The sequence below is a fragment of the Symphalangus syndactylus genome, chromosome 20, assembly GCF_028878055.3.
Source record: "Symphalangus syndactylus isolate Jambi chromosome 20, NHGRI_mSymSyn1-v2.1_pri, whole genome shotgun sequence".
Taxonomy (NCBI): domain Eukaryota; kingdom Metazoa; phylum Chordata; class Mammalia; order Primates; family Hylobatidae; genus Symphalangus; species Symphalangus syndactylus.
This window is the reverse complement of record NC_072442.2, coordinates 44368950-44376612: the sequence shown is the minus strand read 5'-3', so window position 1 is coordinate 44376612 and position 7663 is coordinate 44368950.

Here is a 7663-nt window from a genome sequence, read left to right as displayed (position 1 = left end):
TGGCGCAATCTTGGCTCACCGCAAACTCTGCCTCCCGGGTTCAAGCGATTCTCCTGCCTCAGCCTCCTGAGTAGCTGGGATATGGCTAATTTTTGTATTTTTAGTAGAGATGGGGTTTCACCATGCTGGCCAGATTGGTCTCAAACTCCTGACCTCAGGTGATCCTCCCGCCTCGGCCTCCCAAAATGCTGGGATTACAGGCATGAGCCACTGCACCCGGCCTACGTTTTTTTAAGTTGCTGTAAAATACTCTAACATAAAATAAAAGTTATCATTTTAACCATTCTGAAGTGCACAGTTCCGTGGCATTCAGCATTTTCTCATTGTTGTGCAACCATTGCCATTATCCATCTCCAGAACGTTTTCATCTTCCCAAACTGAGACCCTGTGCCTACAAAACACTAACCCCTATCCCCTCCCCTCCATTCACCTGCATTTACATAGTGTTTGCGCTGTACTGAGCACTGTTCTGCTTTACATGTGCAAACTAAGTGAATTCTCTTAGCCATCCTAAGAGGTAGTACTACTGTCATTCCCATTTCACACATGAGGTAAACAAGGCGGAGAGAAGCTGAGTAAACTCCCAAGGTTTTATGGTGGTTAGTGTCTGGGGTGGATTGTATTATTGGGCCCAGTTATCTTCTTCCCTCTCCACTGGGGAACATGCCTCCCTGATCATTGCCATATGATGCACCTGCCACGGTAAGGGCACACTTCCTCACCTAATTGACATCAGCTTGTCCTTGTGGCCTGCTTTGACCAATAGAATGTGAGCAGAAGGATATGTGCTGTATCCAAGCAGAAGTTTTACGGGTCATCACACGGCTGTGCTCCTGCTCATTTCCCTCTGTACGAGGCTGAAATGGAGGCTCCCTGGGTTCCAGAAGGAGAAAAACATGGAATTGGGTTCCAGAAGGAGAAAAACATAGAACAAAGCCAAAGCTGACCCCATCGCCTTCACAGATGTCAGTGAGGACATAAACATTGGTTGTTGCCACTGGGATTTGTGGGTCACTTGTCGCTGCCACAGGAGCTCGTGAAAACTGACCACTCCAGTGATGAAGCTGGGTTTGGAATTGAGGCATTCTGGCCCCAGGCCAACACTTCCTATGCCTAATCTGGGTGCCTAAGCTTTTATATTCTGCTGCCTACTGCCCTTTGCCACCTAGGATGACTATAAACTCTGATATCGAAGGGGAAATCGCCATTCCCGCAATTAGGTGAGCACCACTGCCTACATTCTGATTCTTCTACTTTAGCTGGCAACACCACAACCTACCTGTTCATTCACACTGGAAACCTGGGGCACATCATTATACTGACCTCTGCTTTTCCAAACCAGTCCACTACCTGGTCCTGCTCATTTTACTTCCCATATAGATATTTCTCCCACCCACGGCATTGTCTTCCCACCACCACTGCCTTCCTTCTGGCTGTTGATGTCTCACTTGAATTAGAACCTCTGAGAGCCCTCCCTCCTGATCTGAGGCTGCTCAAATCCCATCCCCTCTCAGCCTGTAGAGTGATCACAAAAAAAAAAATTCAACCCTGTCACCCCCAACTTAAAACCTATAGGTAGCTTCTCTCACCTACAAAATAAAGAGCCTTCACAGGTCTCCATGATCCAGCCCCTGACCACCTCCACAGCCGCAACCTCCCACCTCTGCCACAAATCCTGGGCTCTAGCAAGACCAAGCCACCTTCCATCCCACAGCCAAAGGCCATGTGACTTCTCTTCTCCACTCCTTGGCTCATTCCCTTCTGTCTGGAGTGCTCTCCCACACCCGGAGCCCCAAGGACTTACGGATTCTAGGAGCACTCTAAAGGAACACGCAGGAAGTTTTAATATAAATACGGCCCAAGTTTTTTTTTTTTTAAGACACTTCATTTCCCAAGCTGGAGTGCAGTGGTGTGATCATGGCTCACTGCAGCCTCAAACTCCTAGCCTCAAGCAATCCTCCCACCTCAGCCTCCTGAGTAGCTAGCTGGGACTAAAGGCGTGAACCACCGTGCCCAGCTAATTTTTAAATTTGCTTTGTAGGATGGGGGTCTCACTACGTTGCCCAGTCTGGTCTTGAACTTCTGGCCTCAAGGGATCCTCCTGTCTCACCTCCCAAGGCCCTGGGGTTACAGGCATGTGTCACTGCACCCAACCCAAACTAATTTTCAATAGTAGGTCAATGCCTAACGTGAGGCAGCAACATTCACCAATTTCTAAAACCATCAGAAAAAAACCTCAGTGTGAGAATTTTCCTTTCCCCAATAAACCCAGTTAATAAGCCCGCTGAGGAGAGTTTGATCATGAAATTAAAAGTACATGCACACATCAATCAAGAGGTTTCTGGTTTCTTTTGAGTACTCCCTGCACTCCTCTCCCACTTCAGCATTGGTGTTTGATTGACCAGCACTGGGTGAGCAGTAGCTGGGACCAGCTGTTCTTCAAGTTGGTAAAAATCCTCCACTTTCTCCCGAGGGCAAAGCTGCATGAAGGAAGCAAGGCCACCCACTGGCAACTCCCTGATGGGAACCAGTGAGTGTGACCAGAGATGGTGGCTTGGTAGGAATCCAAACAACTGAGAATTCCCAGACAGTAACTTTTCAGTAATGGTTTTCTCCATCCTCGAGGGAGCATCAGGGACGAGCGAGTGTGTGGCTGACCTGCTGAGAGAGGTGAGGAGATATGAAAAAAAGAGACAGAAGAAGCAAGCGAGTAGGGAATCCATTTCCAAAGGAAAAGGCCTGGAGGGGCTCAGGCCTTCAGAAATCTGCCCACCTGTCTGCGCCAGGTCCTGAGATGGATGTGTGCATTTCTGATAGTTCCTGTATTCAAAGATGAGAATCAGTGTCAGGGAGAGATCTATCTACTCTTTTCCGTCCAGACCCCCAAAGCACCACAATTCCAGTAACTGGGCAAGCCCGTGGTGGGTGGCTTTCTTTCCTTCCATTGAGTGGAAATGATTGCCCTTAAGAGCTATACATTCTCCGGCCAGAGGAGCCTGTGCCCGCTAATCCCTCACAACCACCAGTGAGGCACTGGTCAGTCACATCATCTCTTGGCCACCATGGTGCTGGGCTCTCACGTTCCTTCTCTCACTGGCTGTCCCTTCTCAGTCCCATTTGCTGCCAACCCTGGCTACCTGAATATTTTTGAAACACTTTGAAAAATATCTCAAATCCGGCTGGGTGCGGTGGCTCACACATGTAATTCCAGCACTTTGAAAGGCCGAGGCAGGCAGATCACCTGAGGTTGGGAGTTCGAGACCAGCCTGCCCAACATGGTGAAACCCCGTCTCTACTAAAAATACAAAAATTAGCTGGGCGTGGTGGCACATATCTGTAATCCCAGCTACTTGGGAAGCTGAGGCAGGAGAATCACTTGAACCCAGGAGGCAGAGGTTGCAGTGAGCTGAGATCATGACTCTGCACTCCAGCCTGGGCAACAGAGCGAGACTCCGTCTTAAAAAAAAAAAAATCTTAAATCCATGCCCTTCTCTAATGCTACCTGTGGCCATGACTGTTCCTTTATTCTCTATCTTCCCACCTTGTGTGTGTTCCTTTATGGCCACTACCACAATTTGTCATTCTTCTGTTTTTTTTGTTTGCTTATTCATTTATGGTCTGCTTTATAGGCTGGAAGAAAGAGAAAGGATGTGTTTCTCTGACCATTTTATTCCCAGCTACCACATGACGCCTGGCACATAATAAATGCTCAATAGACAGTATTGGATGAGTGGACACATGGATGGATGGATGGATGCATGGATGGAGGAACCGTTAAACTATTGACATCACTGACATCTCGGTTCAAAACTGCCCATTGCTGGACATATGGACAGTGTAGAAGAAGCTCAGTCCAGAAGCTGGTTAGGTGGCTTGATGCAGTCAGGGCTTCAGAGACCACCAGGTCTGGTGGGCCATGCCCTTGAAGAGGGGCACTGAACAGTCACCCTGTTTCTACAGCCCTGGGGAACTCTCTGGGACCAAGGTTCTCTGCAAATCCCTCCCCCACTCTCTGAGCTCTGTCTGAAGTCTGGACAAGCCTCTCCTCTTTGACCCGTGGTTGGCAAAAAAAAACAGCTTCCAGAGCCTGACCACTGACAACAGCGAGACTCAGAGGCGTGCCTGATAAGAGGTTTGTGAGCCACTCACGCACGTCTCCGAGGGTGACGCTTAATAGCTTCAAGGTGACATCAGGGTTGGGACTAATATCCGATTGAACAGAAAGAGACATGACCTAACTCGTCTCTCGCCGTGGGCCTGGCTGCGAGAGCTTCTCTTTCTTTATTAATTTCCTAACCGGAGCTGCTGGCTCAGGACTCCAGCCTGTCCCCAGAGCTGGGGCCCACGGCTGGGCTTCAATCCAGCGTTAGTGGGAAGGGAACAGGCTCAGCCAGGGTCTGAGAACCCCCAGGATGAACATCCACTGAGTCTGTGCTCATCTTGGCAAGAGCCTCGTGGTTGGCTTTCTCCACCATCCAGCAGATTCACCCTGCTTTGAGAAAATCCAGTAGGGCAGATCCAAAGGCTCTAAAAAATTCCTCCTGGTAAAAAAAACCTTGCTGCAGCCTCCCAGAAAGCTGCAGGCTTCCCCAGTGGCTGTAAAGGATGGTTTTATTTGTGCTTTAAAAAATGATTTAAAACCAGTTTTCCAGGAACACAAATCCTGTCTAAAGCACCCGGTGCACCTGGCTAGAGAGCTGCAGGCCTGTGTCTGAGCTGGCTGACTGCCTGCTGGGACCATGCTATCTTCAGGTTATTTTCCTTTAAAATATTCTCTGCATTGGCTGGGCATGGTAGCTCATGCCTGTAATCCTAGCACTTTGGGAGGCCGAGGTGGGTGGATTGCCTGAGCTCAGGAGTTCGTGACCAGCCTGGGCAACACGGTGAAGCCCCGTCTCTACTAAAATACAAAAAGTTAGCTGGGCATGGTGATGTGTGCCTGTAGTCCTAGCTATTCGGGAGGCTGAGGCAGGAGAATTACTTGAACCCAGGAGGCGGAGGTTGCAGTGAACCAAGATAGTGCCACTGCACTCCAGCCTGGGTGACAGAGCAAGACTCCATCTCCTAAAAAAAAAAAAAAAATTCTCTACCTTGCAGGAGGAGAAATCCTGTGTTTCTTATCACCTTCCCTCCCCACTGCTCTCACCCTACCCGCATGTACACACACAGACACACACACACACACACACACGGCTCTCACCCTACTGCCACGTACACAAACACACACACACATACCCCAGCTTTGGACACTGACAGATTCCAGTTCCGACACAGGCTGTGCCACAGATTCGCTGTGTGGCCTGCATGGAGTCATTCATCTTTTCTGAGCCTCAGTTTCCCCATCCAGTGGCCTGCAGAAGTAGTGGTGCTTGATAAACACTTGCTGAAAAATGCTCCTACAAAGTACAGATCATATTTTACTCAAAGGCTGATAGGAGGATTAGATTCATTCATTCACTCCACAAAAATATTACTTAAGTGCTAACTATGTGTTAAGTCCTAGGTAGAGTGAGTGGAGATGGTCAGACTGTCCCCAGGAAAATGGGGTAAGGTCTACAGAATGCCTCGCACGGTGCCTGGCTCAGAGTGGGCCCTCCAAGTGGGAGTGAGTGCCCCCTGTCAGCCTGTCTCTCTCTCTCACACACACACACACACACACAAACACACACACACAGACACACACACCCCAGATTCTAGTCAGAGTGCTCTTCCCCTTCTTCAGGGAGGCTGCAACACAGTGTCAGCACACGCACGGAGGCCGGAGGAGGAGGCCTAGGTTTCAGTACCTGCTTTTCTACTCATTTGCTGCGTGGCTTTTAGCAAACCACTCATCTTCTCTGGACCGATTTCCCAACTGCAAAAAACTGAGCATTCTAATACCTTGTTCTGCCTCTAGTACAAAGGTTAAACAGACACTATGGGCAAAATGTTTTCAAAGCGCCAAGCTATACCAAAAAAGAAGCGCTGCTAAGGGGCAGTAGGGGATCGTGGGGAAAGTCCAGGGCTTGGAGGATGCCAGATCCAGATTTGCTTCTGATGCATTAACCCAGAACAGAACTTTTCACACTGTGGCCACACGTGACAGCCCCTAAGCACATCTTATGATACCGATTCAGCCACTATGTCAATCCCCTCACACCCACACCCCCTCCATGGGAGGCATTGCTCAGATCTTCACCCAGGGGCAGCTGGGGAGGAGCAGCCTCTTCAGGAAGGAACCAGAAAGTGAAGGCCCAGGGCAATCCTTGACTGTGTTCTCCCAGGAAGTCCTTAGGGCGCTCAGCCCGTTGTCAAGCTTGACTGTCCACCCTCCCTTCATCCTGTCTCGCCATGGCTCTGCCCCCTAGGACCCCACTTTTCCTTCCTAGCATGACCAGCCCGTGAAAGATCTAGAGTACGAAAAAACCAGGCACAACTGTCTCTTCCCCACAGCAAGGTGCCCTGCAGGCCTGCCAAGCAGGCAAGTCCCCCTCCAGAAGCGGGTACCAAGTGCTAAAGGCTGTGTTTCTTCTAAGAGAGGGTGGGGGAGGCCTGGGCCCCTTCAAATGCCCTTTCATCCTCAGCTGCTCCCGTTCACACACCTCTTCCCTGACAGGCATGAGGAGAAGCTATTACTCGAGAGGACTGCTGGTGGGGACACTGGAGTGGCCGAGGCCCATGAGCCTGGGGGGACCCCTCAGCCAGGACCAGGCTCTTTCTACTCAAGAATCTGTGGCCCTTCTGGGGGCTGTGGCACAAGATGCGGGGTCTTCATCCCACAAATCCCCTCTGTGCATCCCCTGACGGATCTCTGTAGAGCAGATGCCAGGGGTGGGGGCAGGACACAATGCCCCTCTTTGTTGGGGGGATCCGGGCCGGCAGTCAGGAGGAAATTAGACAGCGCTCTTGACAGCAGGCTCCGTCTGGGGTGTCTGTGAAATATGGGCCAGAGGGGCTCCTTCCAGAGACCAGTTCATGGCCACCGACCACCCCCACCCCTGCTTTGGGCAGAGAGGACACTGCCTGTTTGGAGAGAAATGATATATGACACGCAGCTTCCTTCCCTCCTCTCCTGAGGGCCTTAACGCAGCTCTGAGACTCTGGGGAAGCTCACGGCTGCTCCTTGGAGATGTGACTGTACGCACATGTGTGCACACGTGTATGTGTGTGTGTGTGTACCTGTGTGTGCACACATCTATGAGCCTGTGGTGTGTGCGTTGTGTGGGTGTTTTCTGACTTTCTGTGTGTATCTGCTCACTCCATGGCCACAGGAGAGGGCTCAAAATGCTGGCCAAACAAAATGTTGGCCAAGATGGCACCCTCTATAGCATCCCTTCCTTTTCACAGGCCAGAATGAGGACCTTTGGGGCCTAGGGCCTAAACAAAGCTATTTAGAGAGTGGTGGTGTGAGGGGAAGGGGAGGGAGCTTACTGAGCACCCTGTCCACTGATTGCATCCTCCAACTGGCCACCTCACAAGGCAGGAACTGTTTTCAAGACCAGCACATCTCCTGCCCCACGGAAGCTCCTAATCCAGCCACAGCATAGCCTGCAGAACCTCCAATGGCCCCTGAACCATTTGTCTTCAAGAGAGGAAATGGTAGGCTATTCCCACCCACCTAACTCCTTTGTGGCCAGCCGGGTTTCCACATCTGGGCTGCAGCTGGCTGCCCTCTCCAAAGAAC